Source organism: Ambystoma mexicanum, chromosome 8 (genome assembly GCF_040938575.1).
Source record: "Ambystoma mexicanum isolate Mex_15411 chromosome 8, UKY_AmexF1_1, whole genome shotgun sequence".
Taxonomy (NCBI): Eukaryota; Metazoa; Chordata; class Amphibia; order Caudata; family Ambystomatidae; genus Ambystoma; species Ambystoma mexicanum.
In genome coordinates, this window is record NC_090929.1 from 1291269062 (window position 1) to 1291285859 (window position 16798).

Below are 16798 nucleotides of genomic sequence, written 5' to 3' on the forward strand. Positions count from 1 at the left end.
CACGCCTAGCCGCAGCTTGCCCCTCGTCGGCAGCAAGTCTGCCGGACGGGTGAGCCTGGTTCTGTGTGGCGATGTGACGTAGGTCTGCATGCAGAACCTCACGTGATACACGTGCTGCCTCTTGCAAGGTAGCACGTGTAACACAGAGTTCCTCCTGCAAGGCCTGGCTGGACAACCGATGCACCTCCCGGCAAGCCTGTAGCTCAGCCGAGATGGTACGCTCAAGCTGTGCAAACCTCTCCTCTGCCCGCTGCCTCTGGGACATCATAAGGACACCCAGAGTGGATCTGAGGGAAGCATACTCCTCCCTCAGGGCATCCATGTGCGCCTCTGCGTGAGCAGCAATTTCTTGACGCAGAGAGGACATTTCAGCCTGGTGTTCCCTGTCTGAGGCCGCCATGCCCAGCCTGAGCGAGCGGGCCGTGGACCATGCCGCCTGCTGCTGGAGAAGCACCTGCCTAGCAGGGGGAGCACAGATCGGGCCACACGCTCCATGCTCTCAGCAATGTTCTCCATTGCTGCCCTCTGCCGTTCTGAATTGGCAGTCATGTCTTGCTCCCACTCAGTATACTGCGGTTGAGCGCGGCGACCGCGTTGCTGGGCTTGACCCCTGCGGGACCCAAGGACCGGGTGTCCTCGCTGTCTTGGCACCGCCCGCGGCTGCACGACTACATGCCCCTGTCGACGTGATGTCCCAGGCACATCAGTGACTGGTGTGGAGGGTGACTCTGCGTCCCGATCCACCACGGGCGGAGGAACCAAGACTGTCTGATCCCTCAGTGCAGGTGTCGCAGACAGAGGAGTGTCCACATCAGAATCACTCACCCCTGACATGGACTTGATGCTCATCCAACTCGACATGGACGTCAGAGTCGTCATCAAGGCTGGACTCATAGGCAGCTAGAGACAAGATGGACTGTAGCACTTGGGGGTTTTCGTGGCCTACCAACCCACGACCCCCACTTGTGCCGGGTTGATGTAGTGGTAACAACCCTGTGTCTGGCATGACAACACCATCCTCCGGCTCCATTGCGTCATCATCTGAAAAATATAGAGAAAAAAGGTCACTAAAGGTCATGTCAGAAGCACACAACACACACACACACACCGACAACAAACACATCAGGCAGACATGTGACACACAACATATAACCTGGCATGCATGCTGGGTCAACTTTGAATTGCTTCTGTGATCAGACCTGTTGAAAGGTGGCAGTTTCCATGGAAGTGGGTCTATGCAGTGCAGAAAATGTGTACGCCACTCACTACCTACATGTACAAGGACTCCATGGTGTGTGTCAGGAAATGTGAAGGCAGTGCAAGGTCAAATTCAGGCATCACGTGCATTGTGCATTCAATGTGTAGCATATCTAGAAGCCAAGCACCCCTCCACACAAGTACAAAAGCAGGGATGCCTAGCATGGTATCAAAAGGCTGACCATAGACCCGTGTATTGACATGCAGTGTTGACTGGCATCAACAGCTTAATGTGATTCAAGTGACAACACTGCAAATGATGATGGGACAGTAAGCAGGACACATGATGAAAACTCTGGAGGCCGCCCACGTGTGAAGAAGACACTACAACAGTTGGACATAGTCATTGGCCATTAAACAGGCTGAGGCCTGTGAGCCACACAGATTGGCAGACCCTAAACATGTGTGCAACGCAGTACTGACCCACAGTTGACATGGGAAGGCTGATGAGATGCCATGCAATGTATGTCACCCAGGACTTGTATTACAGTGATCATCCAGTCAAGGACACATAGGGGCATGCGTGCAATGCACATGGAGCATGAATGGGCACTCATGTCCCTGCGGGACATCTGACCTATGCACAGTACAAGTGAGATACCCTGCATCAAGTACTAAGGCTGTACCACATGGCATATGTCTGGCTGGAAGTTAGCATCTACTCAGGACGCATGAACAGGAAAGTACACATTGGCAAGATTGAAGCAGACCAGTGCAAAGGTGGAACTGGGGTGCAGAGTAGCGGAGGAGGGGCAAGGGAGCATGCCTACATGGAGTCCCCGCATGCAGACAGAGGAGACATGCACGTCAGTCATGCAATGACATTGTGCCTGGGCTGAGAGGAAGGTCACCCCACGCCACATGCAGAAGGGCCAGTGAGCTGGAACATGGACCGGAGGGGCATACTTGTAACCAGCATGTCAGTAGGGTGCAATAGTGGTGATGCGGACAGTCCCCGTCTGCTCCAAAAACTTTCTGCAGAAGCTGCAATGGAACTACGCAGAGTATTGAAACAAATGAAAAGGCTACTAATAGATGAAGTGAGCATGGTCTCCAACCTGATGTTAGCTTTGATTCACCTCAGATTACAAGAAGTACTCAAAACAGACTATGAAGAGCTCTTTGCAGGAAAACACATTATTGTTTTTGGAGATCTGCTTCAATTAACACCTGCAAAAGGTGAGCCTATTTTTAAAACATTCGGACACAAACTCTGCTGTAAAACTGTTGGCAGCATTGGAAATGTCAACCTTTGGCAACATTTCCAACAGAACGAATTAACAGAAAACATGCGGCAATCTGCAGATCTCACTCATGCCAACATTTTAAAAAGTATCAGAGTTGGTATACTTTCTAAAGAAGCAGAAGCAATATTGAAAACCCGGGAAAAATTAATGCACTTTAGGGAGATAATGCATGTGCTACAGATGTTATGGAACAATTAGCCCACAAAAATGTCAATTGTATGGCCTTAATGCCAACTCTTGCAAGCTGTTTCAAATTCAATGAAATCATGCTAAGTAAAGAAATGCAACCAATCATGGAAATTAGCGCCATACACAAACTAGATGTACATGGTATGACACTACCCATGTGTGACCAAGCCACAAGAAGACTAAATAGTTTAGAAAAATCAATCTAAAACACAGCAGGCTTAGAAAAGATATTACAATTATCCTTAAATTGCAGAGTAATGCTTAAACGTAACCTTGACGTGGACCAAGGACTAGTTAATGGAGCACTGGGTACAGTTGTTGGCTTTCAAACATACCCACGTGACAACAAAATTCAGTTTGTCAATATACTCTTTGACAAACTTTCAGAAGCAAAAAGGATAGGACGCTCAACAACTAGATTCCTTCTCTTCAAAGAATGTGTTCTAAGAACTCTCGTGGTGTCCTGAAATGTTCACAGGGGGTGTCCTGAAGATGCTGTCCGTATTGTTCGATGGCAAGTTGAAAGTGTTCTAAGAACACTCGAGGTGTCCTGAAATGTTCGCAAATAAACAAAATGGGGGTGTTCTGAGGACGCTGTCCGTATTGTTCGTTGTGAAGTTGAAAGTGTTCTAAGAACTCTTGCGTTGTCCTGAAATGTTCGCACATAAACAAAATGGGTGTGTGTTCTAAGAACACACGCGTTGTCCTGAAATGTTCGTAGGGGGTGTCCTGAGGACACTGTCCATATTTTTCGTTGTCGAGTTGAAAGTGTTCTAAGAACTTTCAGGTTGTCCTGAAATGTTCGTAGGGGGTGTTCTGAAGACGCTGTCCGTATTGTTCGCTGGCAAATTGAAAGTGTTCTAAGAACACTGGTAATGTCCGCGGACATTAAAAGTTTCCATAGGCCATAGTTGAAATGTTTTACTCTATGGGTGTGATATGCTGCGGTGGTTGTGGCCAGGGCCTAGAGTGTTGGGTGCATGGCCATTTCGCCATGAACCCAACACTCTAGGCCCTGGCCACAACCACCGCAGCATATCACATTTATAGTTGCTTATAACTTTGGGTCAAAAACAAATTTATAAGGAACAAAGTTATAAGCTACTATGGGTGTGATATGCTGTGATGGTTGTGGCCAGGGCATAGAGTGTATATTATGCTTACTGTTGGTTTAGTAACTGGAGTACATGTATTTCTTGTTAATTTCTGTGATAAAAGAAAATAGCATGTTAGTATTAGTATTTTCTAATGACTTTTTACATTGTATAATCAACATTATTTTTTTTGGACCCTCATATTTAGTAGATTACAAACCAGAGTACTGTGCAATTTTCTCAGTTTCTGTGTTTGTTTCTAAAATCATTGGGTCTGTGGGAGAAAAAGAAATGCATGTGGGATTAAAAAAAAAAAACTTTTTCTGTTATGCTACAGTTTATTTGTTTGTTTGTTTTCAGTGTTCATTTGTTTTTTCTGGCTAATGCTTTATACATTGGGTTGTCACATTTTTTTTGGAGCAGTAACATATTATTTATTTGTTTGGATATTATGAAATTGTGGAGCAGTTAGATACCAGTAGGCTTATTCTAACTGTCTTTTATTTTATATATTTTAGTGGTATTGATTTATCTGTTTGGATATTGTTAAATTTTGGGACAGTTAGATACCAATTGGCGTATTCTAATTGTCTATTTTTATGATATATTCTAGTGGTATTGATTTATCTGTTTGGATATTGTTAAATTTTGGGACAGTTAGATACCAATTGGCGTATTCTAATTGTCTATTTTTTGCTCTAATTTAGTGGTATTCATTTATGTGATTAATGGTTGTAGAATCTTTGGGTAGTTAGATAGCTTTTGGAATATTTTAACAGTTTATATATTTTACTACAAGTTTACTTGAGGTTTAAGTACAGTTTACTTATCAAATTTTGGTTTTAAGAACATTAAATAAGAGTTTGTAAGATTTGCTAGTAAGTTTAGCTTTAGAGTAATGGTACTATCATTACATTGAAACCATCCACATTTCTTTTTTATATATGCAGTGTAGTGCCCTGAATTGGATGTGGCTCCTGCGTGGTAGATTAAACCTATTGTTGTGAAGGTTTCCTTACCAAGTGATATTTGACCATGTGTGAATCCAGTCAGCTTGCAGTTGTTTTTGGTACCATCTGCATTGTAACGTAGAAGCATTAGTATTACGTATTTACTATGTGTCTGTATTACTTACGTGGAGCGATAATCTGAATTGCAGGTAGAACATAATCTACCATGGTTTGCATTTTGTACAAGCTGCTGAAATGGAATGGATTCACAATTAGGTATTGATATATATATATGAAGCGTTCATTGGGGATTTCTTCTTGTGTTACATTGTTGCAGAGAGTGCATGTATGTTTCCACATGTATGAAATCTGGAAGATTTCATTTATAGGTATGTTTTTGTTTTCCAGTACTAGTATTAAGTACATTAAAAATTCTTGTGGATCTTCCTGTGAGTTTATAGTGAATTTCACCATTCCAGCACAGTAGTCCAATTGTTGTCTTATTCCATAAACACTATGGGGTCGATTCATGGAGCAAACGTGCACCGAAAATCCCAGCGCAAGCAGGCGCAAGGTGGCGCAAGCGTGAGAAACCCAGCGCACGCGCACGCGTGCGATACAAGGAAGACGCTGCGTGTGTTTCCTGCTGTCCGTGCGCCAAATCCTGCCATGGCGCACGCGGCACACAAGGCGTGCGCTACGCGCACAGCAAAAGCGCACATAGCGCGGCGCACCCAACCAAAGTCGGCGGAACAGTGGGCATAACACGCGGAATGGGAAATAACGTGTGAAAAAGAAGGCGTAACTGGGGAATACTGCAGGGAACTACACGGAACGCCCACACGCACGCGAACAACCCGTATTCATGGATTCTAATACGGGAAACCCGCGCACGGCAAAAGACGCATACAGGCGTCAACGCGTCCGCCACACGAAGGCAGGCGGAAGCGTCCCCGCGCACAGTATAAAAGTGCGCGCAAACAACAAGCACGTATATACAGCTATGATGAATGCCCCATTTGTCGCAGCACTGATCGTTGGACACCGCAGGAGGAGGAGAATAGCCAGGGCACGCATTTTCGCACTACGGATAAGCCTTTTTGGGATGCCTGACGACCAGGCCTACGGCAGGTATAGGTTTCCACCCCATATCATCCTAGACCTGGTCAGGGAGTGGGAAGATGACCTTACATCCCCCACCCTTTGCTCCCAAGCATTGAGCCCCTTGGAGAAGGTGCTCAATGTCCTGCATTTCTTGGCCACTGGGTCATTTCAGCGGACTACTGCCATAGTGGGGGGGGTCTCACAGGCCACGCAGTCACGCTGCCTACACCAGGTACTAGCAATCATCACAGCGCGCCCCTCAGTCCGCAGGCACATATACATGCCCAGAACACCCACAGAAAGGCAGGCCGTTGTCCTGGATTTTTACAGGGTGGCACACTTCCCCAAAGTGCTCGGTGCCATAGATTGCACCCATGTGGCCCTACGTCCACCTAGGGCCACTGAGCACATCTACCGAAACCGCAAGCACTGGCATTCCATCAATGTACAGGTGGTATGCGATGCAAAGGGAATCATCACCTCTGTCTATGCAAACTACCCTGGCTCCACCCATGACAGTTTCATATACAGAATGTCCGCCCTGAGCCGGGCCCTGGAAGCTGGGCAGCATGGCGACACCTGGCTCCTAGGTGAGTACAAATGCCCTTGCACATGCATGCATGTCACACACACACACACAAATACACAAACCCCAATAATCACAACCATTTACACCTCCCCAGGGGACAGTGCCTACCCTCTGAGCAACCACATGATGACGCCAATCCGGAACCCCACCACACCACCCCAGGTAAGATACAACGCCGCCCATATTGCAACCAGGGCCATAGTGGAGCGCACATTCGGAGTGCTCAAGTCCACTCCCTTGACAACTCTGGCGGGCAGCTACTCTATGCACCCCCAGTAGTGTGCAGGATCATTGTGGCAGCATGTGTCCTGCACAATGTTGCAACACGGCAGGGCGTACCGGTGGACATGGTGATGCCCCCACATCCCCAACCACAGGCACAGGCGCTGCCCATGGGAGGGGACAGGGCACGTGGCGAGGAAGCCCGGACCCAGCTTGTGGCCACATTTTTCACCTAAACTCCCACCCCTGCAGAGTGCACACAGGCCTGGCACATACCAGGTGACAATCGATGATGACAAAGAGACAGTCAACTGTCACAACCCTACCACCCTGAGATAGTTGCCATGGAAGTGCCACATTGTCTGCATCCCTAGCTACTTAAACACAAGCTATCCTGTGTGACCAAAAGGCACACATATGACATATGACATGACATGATATGGCATTTGTAACGTGCCTATACACAAGTGTTTCAAGGTGCGACGAGGCAGGGAGGGGGGAACAAGGGAAGACAGACAACAATGCTACTAGGCCAGGTGTCATTTAGATTGCGCAAGTGCAGGGGTAGGGGGAAGGGAAAAGTGCAAGGGGAAGGGGAGGGGGGAGTGCAGTACAGGGTAAGTAGAATAAAAAACAAATAAATAGGCCAGCTGGTGGCAACTGCAAAGGTAAGTGCAGACAAGTGCTGGGAAGGGGGGGCTGTAGGGATAGACAGACAGTCCCGCAGTACAGGGGTTGCCAGGGAGGCAGTGCAAGTGGAGAGTGGCTGGGCCAGGGACCGAGGTCGGTGAGAGTGGCCCAGTTGCAGATCCAGTGCAGTTCCAGTGAAGAATTTAGCAAGGGAGAGGGAGAGAGAAAGCAGAAGCAAAGAGGAAGGTCTTGAGGTGCTTCCGGAACTGGAGATGGTTCTCCTCAAGTTCCAGTGAGGCAGGAAGGCTGTTCCAGAGGAAGGCCCCTGCCGCAGAGAGAGATCTACCCCCAGCTAGTTGCTTTGATAAGCAGATGACCCTGACATGCAAGGTGTGAATCACACACACCTGCAAAACAGGACATGACCATCACTGTTATGTCACTCAAACCCTCCCAAACCACAACATGACATGGCAAGCAATAGCCATACACCAACACAGTACCAATAAGGTACACATTGCCATGTCAAAAATGTACAGTGGCATCAGACAATGATGCCTGACATGGAATCAGATGAAATGACTGACCAACAACCTCCCACCCAAAATAAGTCGTTCTCAAATGCATTACAAAAGTTGTAGACGTAACATAAAAATGAATGCCTGTCTACATGCACATTGTGCATTGCAAAATCAACACTGCAGCTTCTGTGTGCTGTGTCCAACTACTGCAACACACTGCTCAGCGCACAGCACAGTGAACAGCTATTGTGTGTGATGCACACCCTGAGCATCACATCTAAGTGACAAACCACATCAAAAAGCGAATTAGGCATGTACAGGATCCATAATTGGTCACAGAACATATGCTGCAGGGACACAGTGGGCACCAGAAGGCAAACCGAGTGTACACATGGATATCCAAGGGTGGTTGTACATGTAGTGCATCATATTGCAAGTGTGTGGGTCAGTAAGGACATGCACTCAACATATGCATGTGCAATCAAGTGACCATCAGTGTCCTCTACACATCACATGTGATCATTCACCATGTGTACACCCCAGCATGTCAAACCACAACTATCCCCTCACACCCGAAAGGTAAACACAACACATGAACAGGCATTGATCAGCAGAACACAACATGTACATAGGATACCACAATTACAATGTCAGGGTTCCCATCACACTGCAGGGCAAGGCAACTATCAACAACAAAACACCCCCCCTCCCTCACAAATGACCATGACCCACTGAACAACTGCACCTGGGTCATGGAGCCTTCAACCCTCAATTTCACCTGGCCACAGGATCACCCTTCCCCTTCGTCACCATCTCCCACCTTATGTGTAAAAAGGTGCCTGCACCCTCAGAGTCCACTCTCATTTGCAAAATCACAAAATCCAAGCCAGAAAAACTAACCAGAACACCCTCCAGTAGATGACTTGATGTAGCAGTACCTCACAAAGGACAAGTACTACCACAATGATGTGACAACCAAGGTAGCACAGTAAAACAATGTCACAACAGGATGTGAACCATGTGTGGTACATAACATAGAATGATGCACCATGAATGGATGTGTACTGTCACAGGTCCCGTGTACAGGCGCAGGAGTGGCACGAAACAACCACCCCCACCATGGCCCGGGTGCCTGCAAGGTCAAACTCACACAGGCCTCTGAGACCCTGGTGGGGAAGGAGGGTCAGGGATATGCAGTCGGGACAGGTGTTGGCACACTGGATAACTGTAATTGGTGGCAGGAGAGGGGAGGAGGAATGACACATGAAATTAGGGAATGCACGAAAATTTACTACCTGCATGAACACATACACAATCCAAACAAACTTGGACATCATTGTCATGGCCTTCTGTAGTCCAGGCTTAGGAGTGGCACGAACCAACCACCCCCTCTAGGGTTTTGGCGCCTGCAAGTTTGGGGCTTACACAGGCATCCGCAACCCCAGCGGGGAAAGAGGGTTAGGGAACATTGCTTGGATAGGTACGGGAAGCAGGAACACCGGGTAGAGGGTACAGGGTTTAAAATTGGATAGGACTCCGGGTGATTAGGGGAAAACAAACATACCAAATTGAATTACACATTCATCCATGCATTAGTGCACCCCCCAGCAAGCCTATGCAGAGCAGTTTGAAAGAAAAACAACAAGACACTTAGCTCTGGTTTTGAGTGCTGGCCTCCTGCCTGTGCACTCTCAGGTCCGGTTACAGGAGCACTTCAATGCTGCAAAGAGAGCCACAGTTAATAATCTGTCCGAGCCCATAACACAAAAACACACCACCAAATATGCCCCATAGCAACAAACTACTCTACAAACAGACAATCTGGTGTAGATGCTTTGTACCCATATGTAACATTACCCCTGTGATGGGTCATACACAGTCAATGCAGTAAGTCAGCCGCCGGTGGGTGCGTGGCAAATGGAACACCAATGTGTCACAATTCACACAACATGCAATGTTCCCTGTGGAAGCAGACAGACCCATATAGCAAGGCATGACTTCAGAACAAGTCGTGTTCCACCATGACCAAAACAAAGTAGGCAGTGCATGTTTCAAAATGTACATGGAAATGAAATGCACTGCACCCGAGTATGTCCCTTGCTGTATGTCCCTGTGAGCTGCCCCTTTCCATGTCTCGGAAGGCTACATGGTTGATTCAAGTGCCTCAATGGACCTTGGTGTACAGGAGGGTATGTGCCACTGCCCCTGCAGGTGCCCCAGACAACCTTACAATCAACAGCCATCAGTCCACCAACACATCTGAGCTGTATTGTGTGCTTCAAAACCAATATTCGTCCAAGCTCACCCTATGTTACTAAGCCTGCATATGCAACTCGCCTGGTGCAAGCTTTGCTGTGTTGTGGCCCCCCTGTGCTGCTCACCTTGCCTGGAGTTCCTTGGAACACGTCAGCAGTTCTAGGATGTAGGTCTGCAATCCCTGTGCCTCTGCTTGTGCACACATGTGCATGTGGGCACCAACAAACGTGTCCATAATTCAGACATCCAATGGGCCATGTCTGCTGGCAAAGGTGGTCTGGAGGCTCATCCCCCTGCAGAAAGGGCATGAAACACATGATTAATGCTTTAAAGTCATCTGTGTGTGTCTCTTCAGGCATCTCATTACTGGACAATGTCAGAGACTTACATCAGAAATCACACCATCAGTCCGTCTTTCACATCCAAAGTGTGGAACACACTATCTACGGCATGAATTGCAACAAGCACGTGTACAGTAAAGATAAGAAACATACTACACAATGCATAGCAATGAATGTACACATTAATCATGAAACAGCCCATCTAGCAAAAGCTGAACAGTGGACAATAACAACGCAATCATCCCCACTAGGGGTGTCAAAACAAGTTACACAGCACCAGACATGCCACAGATATGACAGTCCAAAGCCCTTGTGTAATAGGCTGTCACAACGAACCATCCTTGCGAGCCCATGGATAAGGGAGGCAGGAGTGGCATATGTGAGTCAAGGACCCCAAGCAGCAAACACATACACAAGACAAGCCTGAAGGGTCCAGTGGATGCCTTCAAAAGCCACAAAGCACCGCACTGTCACATGAAAGCACAATAGACAAGCAATTTTAAACTATATTAACTAATTACACTAACTATGAAAAACCTACATTACCTAATTAAACTAACTATCAAACAGAAACTTAACTAACTAACCTAAAAGAAAAATAAAAAATGCCCACATATGACCCGGGGGGAGGGGAGGCACCCAGGAGGGGGGAGGTACAGGGTGCTGCTCAACACCCACATGCGATGATGCTGAGCCAAAAAAAAACATCCATGGGCTCATCACCTGCACAGCCCGACCTATGTGGGAGATAGATGGTCGTCTGAGTCTGGCTCATCCTGGAAAGGAGGACGTGGCACAGTAGCCTGGCCACGCCTAGCCGCAGCTTGCCCCTCGTCGGCAGCAAGTCTGCCAGACGGGTGAGCCTGGTTCTGTGTGGCGATGTGACGTAGGTCTGCATGCAGAACCTCACGTGATACACGTGCTGCCTCTTGCAAGGTAGCACTTGTAACACAGAGTTCCTCCTGCAAGGCCTGGCTGGACAACCGATGCACCTCCCGGCAAGCCTGTAGCTCAGCCGAGATGGTACGCTCAAGCTGTGCAAACCTCTCCTCTGCCCGCTGCCTCTGGGACATCATAAGGACACCCAGAGTGGATCTGAGGGAAGCATACTCCTCCCTCAGGGCATCCATGTGCGCCTCTGCGTGAGCAGCAATTTCTTGACGCAGAGACGACATTTCAGCCTGGTGTTCCCTGTCTGAGGCCGCCATGCCCAGCCTGAGCGAGCGGGCCGTGGACCATGCCGCCTGCTGCTGGAGAAGCACCTGCCTAGCAGGGGGAGCACAGATCGGGCCACACGCTCCATGCTCTCAGCAATGTTCTCCATTGCTGCCCTCTGCCGTTCTGAATTGGCAGTCATGTCTTGCTCCCACTCAGTATACTGCGGTTGAGCGCGGCGACCGCATTGCTGGGCTTGACCCCTGCGGGACCCAAGGACCGGGTGTCCTCGCTGTCTTGGCACCGCCCGCGGCTGCACGACTACATGCCCCTGTCGACGTGATGTCCCAGGCACATCAGTGACTGGTGTGGAGGGTGACTCTGCGTCCCGATCCACCACGGGCGGAGGAACCAAGACTGTCTGATCCCTCAGTGCAGGTGTCGCAGACAGAGGAGTGTCCACATCAGAATCACTCACCCCTGACACATGGACTTGATGCTCATCCAACTCGACATGGACGTCAGAGTCGTCATCAAGGCTGGACTCATAGGCAGCTAGAGACAAGATGGACTGTAGCACTTGGGGGTTTTCGTGGCCTACCAACCCACGACCCCCACTTGTGCCGGGTTGGTGTAGTGGTAACAACCCTGTGTCTGGCATGACAACACCATCCTCCGGCTCCATTGCGTCATCATCTGAAAAATATAGAGAAAAAAGGTCACTAAAGGTCATGTCAGAAGCACACAACACACACACACACCGACAACAAACACATCAGGCAGACATGTGACACACAACATATAACCTGGCATGCATGCTGGGTCAACTTTGAATTGCTTCTGTGATCAGACCTGTTGAAAGGTGGCAGTTTCCATGGAAGTGGGTCTATGCAGTGCAGAAAATGTGTACGCCACTCACTACCTACATGTACAAGGACTCCATGGTGTGTGTCAGGAAATGTGAAGGCAGTGCAAGGTCAAATTCAGGCATCACGTGCATTGTGCATTCAATGTGTAGCATATCTAGAAGCCAAGCACCCCTCCACACAAGTACAAAAGCAGGGATGCCTAGCATGGTATCAAAAGGCTGACCATAGACCCGTGTATTGACATGCAGTGTTGACTGGCATCAACAGCTTAATGTGATTCAAGTGACAACACTGCAAATGATGATGGGACAGTAAGCAGGACACATGATGAAAACTCTGGAGGCCGCCCACGTGTGAAGAAGACACTACAACAGTTGGACATAGTCATTGGCCATTAAACAGGCTGAGGCCTGTGAGCCACACAGATTGGCAGACCCTAAACATGTGTGCAACGCAGTACTGACCCACAGTTGACATGGGAAGGCTGATGAGATGCCATGCAATGTATGTCACCCAGGACTTGTATTACAGTGATCATCCAGTCAAGGACACATAGGGGCATGCGTGCAATGCACATGGAGCATGAATGGGCACTCATGTCCCTGCGGGACATCTGACCTATGCACAGTACAAGTGAGATACCCTGCATCAAGTACTAAGGCTGTACCACATGGCATATGTCTGGCTGGAAGTTAGCATCTACTCAGGACGCATGAACAGGAAAGTACACATTGGCAAGATTGAAGCAGACCAGTGCAAAGGTGGAACTGGGGTGCAGAGTAGCGGAGGAGGGGCAAGGGGGCATGCCTACATGGAGTCCCCGCATGCAGGCAGAGGAGACATGCACGTCAGTCATGCAATGACATTGTGCCTGGGCTGAGAGGAAGGTCACCCCACGCCACATGCAGAAGGGCCAGTGAGCTGGAACATGGACCGGAGGGGCATACTTGTAACCAGCATGTCAGTAGGGTGCAATAGTGGTGATGCGGACAGTCCCCGTCTGCTCCACATGTCCACCATCCAGCAGAGCAGACATGCATCACGGAAGCATTGCATTACTTACACATCAGAACCATGTACACGTCACATGTAGTGGCAATCATGCACAACACATCCCACAAGTGAAACACACACGTCCTCAACAAACACACATCAACACTCACTGGGCATCAAAGTCCAGCATCTCTCCCACTCCTTCGACCAATTCAGGTGGTATGAACTCCGCAAAGAGTGCCTCATGTGGAGTGAGCTCTTCCTCCTCTGGTGCAGGCCCACCACCAGTCACCAGAGTCAAGTTGTAATTAGAGGCACGCTTAGCCTTAGTGCTGCGTTTGATGTCATTCCAATGTTTTTTGCACTCTTGCACCGTGCGCACCTCATGGTCGAATGAACTGACATGTTCCACAACATGCTTCCAGTGGGTGTCACGGTGGGCAGCCGTAGTCTGACTATTGTCACCCACTAGCATGTCACGGCTGTGGCCCCGCACGTAGCCCACGAGGAAGTCCAGTTCCTGCTTGCAGAAAGGCTTCTTCCTCGATGTGCAGGAGGTCGTGGCTGTGTGTGTTCCTCCTCTTGGACTGTGGCGCAGACCCTGGCTGGCTAATGCTGCCCTGACCAGTATGGCCAGTGGGTTCGGTGGATTGAGCCAAGGGAGTGGCAGGTGGAGGGACGACCAAAGGCCTGACTTGTGTCAGTGGCATCTGGGTGCCCTCTAATGGACCCTGCGCAGCAATATCCGCTGTGGCAGGGTCATTGACCGTAACGGTCCTGGTTGGCAGACTCACAACCGGGGTGTTGTTGGGTGCATCTGCATCTGCACTTGCCAACAACCGGCTGTTCGGGGCAGCAGATGACATAACTGCCCCAGGGCCACGTGTCTTGGTCTGAGCAGCCCTGCCTGCCCCTATGGTTTCCCTTCTGGCCTGTTGGAAATCTACCAAGGGCTCCTCAAGTGCCAATGCAGCCTGCGCTGGCAGACCCTGAGCCTGGGTGGCGGTGTCCACAGCTGCACCTGCAGCTACCACTACCCTTGGGCCCGTGGCAGTCGATGGAACGGACTGCCGGGTCACACGGGCACCAGTGCCAGGTGCAGAAGCTGCATCCCCCGGAACCACAGGGGGTGGTGGCATGACTGCACCGACACATGGCACAGCATTGTGCTCAAGTGGCACACCCCTGCCTCTTCCCCCTCTGTGGCCGCCCTGGACACCCTGGAGTCCCCCTACTCCCTGGTCACCACGGCCACGTCCCCGACCACGCCCGCCACAAGGAGTACGCCCAGCTGAGGCGCCCCTCACCTTTGGTGTCCTCCCAACCATGGCACAGATGTAGTAGTGCCGGCACAGATGGAGTAGTGCCAATGGGAGGTGTACACCACAATTGACCTGGGCAATTGGGGTGAAGGGGGTGGGAAGCAAGATGTTAACAGCCCCCCTGCACCTGCAAGGCTGTATGTGACCCCGGTGATGTAGTGACGGGTCACGCAACGCTCAGGCACCCCAAAACTGCAGTAAAACTGTGCACGCAACCCTGCAGCCTACGTGCGTGGAATCAACCTCCCGCAGTACGCGGTGGCACCCAGTAACACGAATAACGTGTACGTGTGGGACACGCAGGCTACTATGACCTCGAAAATGGGTGCGATACACAGGGGCACCCGCAGCGGGAAAAATAGCGTGTGCGAATCACCGTCTGACTAGCGCGATGCAGAAAAACACGCGTAGCCAATACCCCCACCAAAAGAAGAGATACGTCCTTGATAGCTGTGAAGTTGTGATGGCGCGAGAAACAACAGGAAGCAGCAACACACGTCGGTCTCCATGAAAGGCACGTACAGCAAACTGCTGCCCCCGCTCACCTTTAACCTGTGCTGAGGGAAACGCCCACGCGCCTCACGTCACTTACACGCATGGGCCCTTTCCTCGGATTACACGCATTCCCACGCGGACGTACAGTTTTTCACGTGCGCTGAAACGCCCATGCACGCCTGCGTGCGTCACGTCACAGAGGCGCTTGAAGGGCCTTCTGTCCAATGAAATCCCGTATGCGTGCAGACGCGCTTACGCGTTATGGGCCTTTCCTCGAATTACACGCTGACGTGCAGAATTTTCACATGCCAAATCACTCCATATCAAGCTGGCCACGCATAAGCACACGGAAGACCACGCTCCTGCCCAAAAGGCCGAATTACTGCCCCCCAGAGCCCTGAGCAGCCTCCACGAGCCATCTGCTGCTGCCTGCGTGCCTGCTGCCACCGTGCCCTGCCATTTGGTGTCTGCAGATCAGCCATCTGCAGGGGTCCAGTTGCTGTGTCCACCCCTGCTGGAACAGAAGACTCCCGACTGGGATACTATCGCTCCACAGCCCAGCCCCAGGACCCAGTTGCCCACCCACGCCTGCCTCGGGGGTCGCCATGTCAGGGCAAACACCATCCGAGACCACTAGCGACCCCCAGCCAGAGGGGCAGAGGGCCACCAGCTTCAATCAGAAGGAAGTTGGTGTCCTGGTGGAGCATGTCCTGGGGCATTATGATGCCCTCTTCGGATCATCACGCGCCGACAAGGATGGACGGGACAGGATCTGGACGGACATCGTGACTGCCATCAACGCGGAGGGGGTGGCAGTCCGCAACTTCCAACATGTCAAGAAGCGCTGGGAGGACTTCAGGTCCAGGACCCTCAACAAGGCCCGGCGCCTCTTGAAGGCAGCGGATGCTAAGGGGCGCCGGGGCCACTTGTCGGGAGATCAGATGAGGGTCCTGGAACGCATATCCCCAGCGCTCCACGTCCAGGTCCTTCAGAGGCAGACCCGTCTGGAGTCGAGCGGTAAGTGACCAGGCATTGCTTTGTGAGACAGGGCATGTTGCAGTGTGCTGGTTGTCTGATACATGCCTGTATGTGTGACATAGGCCATGTACGTGTGTGTGTGTGTGCAGGGACATCATGGTCATGCATGTGAGACCAGTAATGTGTGAAGCACACGGTTGGTGTATGTGTTTAAATGCTACATGGGGAGCCCTATGCGGAATGGACACATGGGTGGGGGTGAGGGATGGGTGATGATGCCATGTACATGTATGGTTTCCATGTCTGTGTGTCTGACCTGCGTGTCTGTGACTTGTGAATGCCATGGATGCATGACACATGTCTGTGTCAATGTTCAGATCCACTGATGCAGCCTAGCTATCCTTGCATCCACTGTGTCTGGGGTGTACGAGTCCAGTTGGATGAAAGTACGGTGAAGTGTGTGAATGTGATAGGCATGACCCATGATGCATGTGAGTTCAAAAACAACATTGTATTTTTTCAAGAGTCCCTTGGACATGTTTGCTTATGTCCATAGCATGCGCCATGCATGTTACTGCATGTGTTT

The 16798-nt window shown here is 50.2% G+C and overlaps 1 protein-coding gene across 1 annotated transcript in view; it reads right to left on the reverse strand.

Moving 5' to 3' along the window:
- Positions 1-16798, reverse strand: part of LOC138472975 (gamma-aminobutyric acid receptor subunit pi-like) — a 1132082-nt gene that overhangs the window by 789514 nt on the left and 325770 nt on the right. The window lies entirely within an intron of this gene.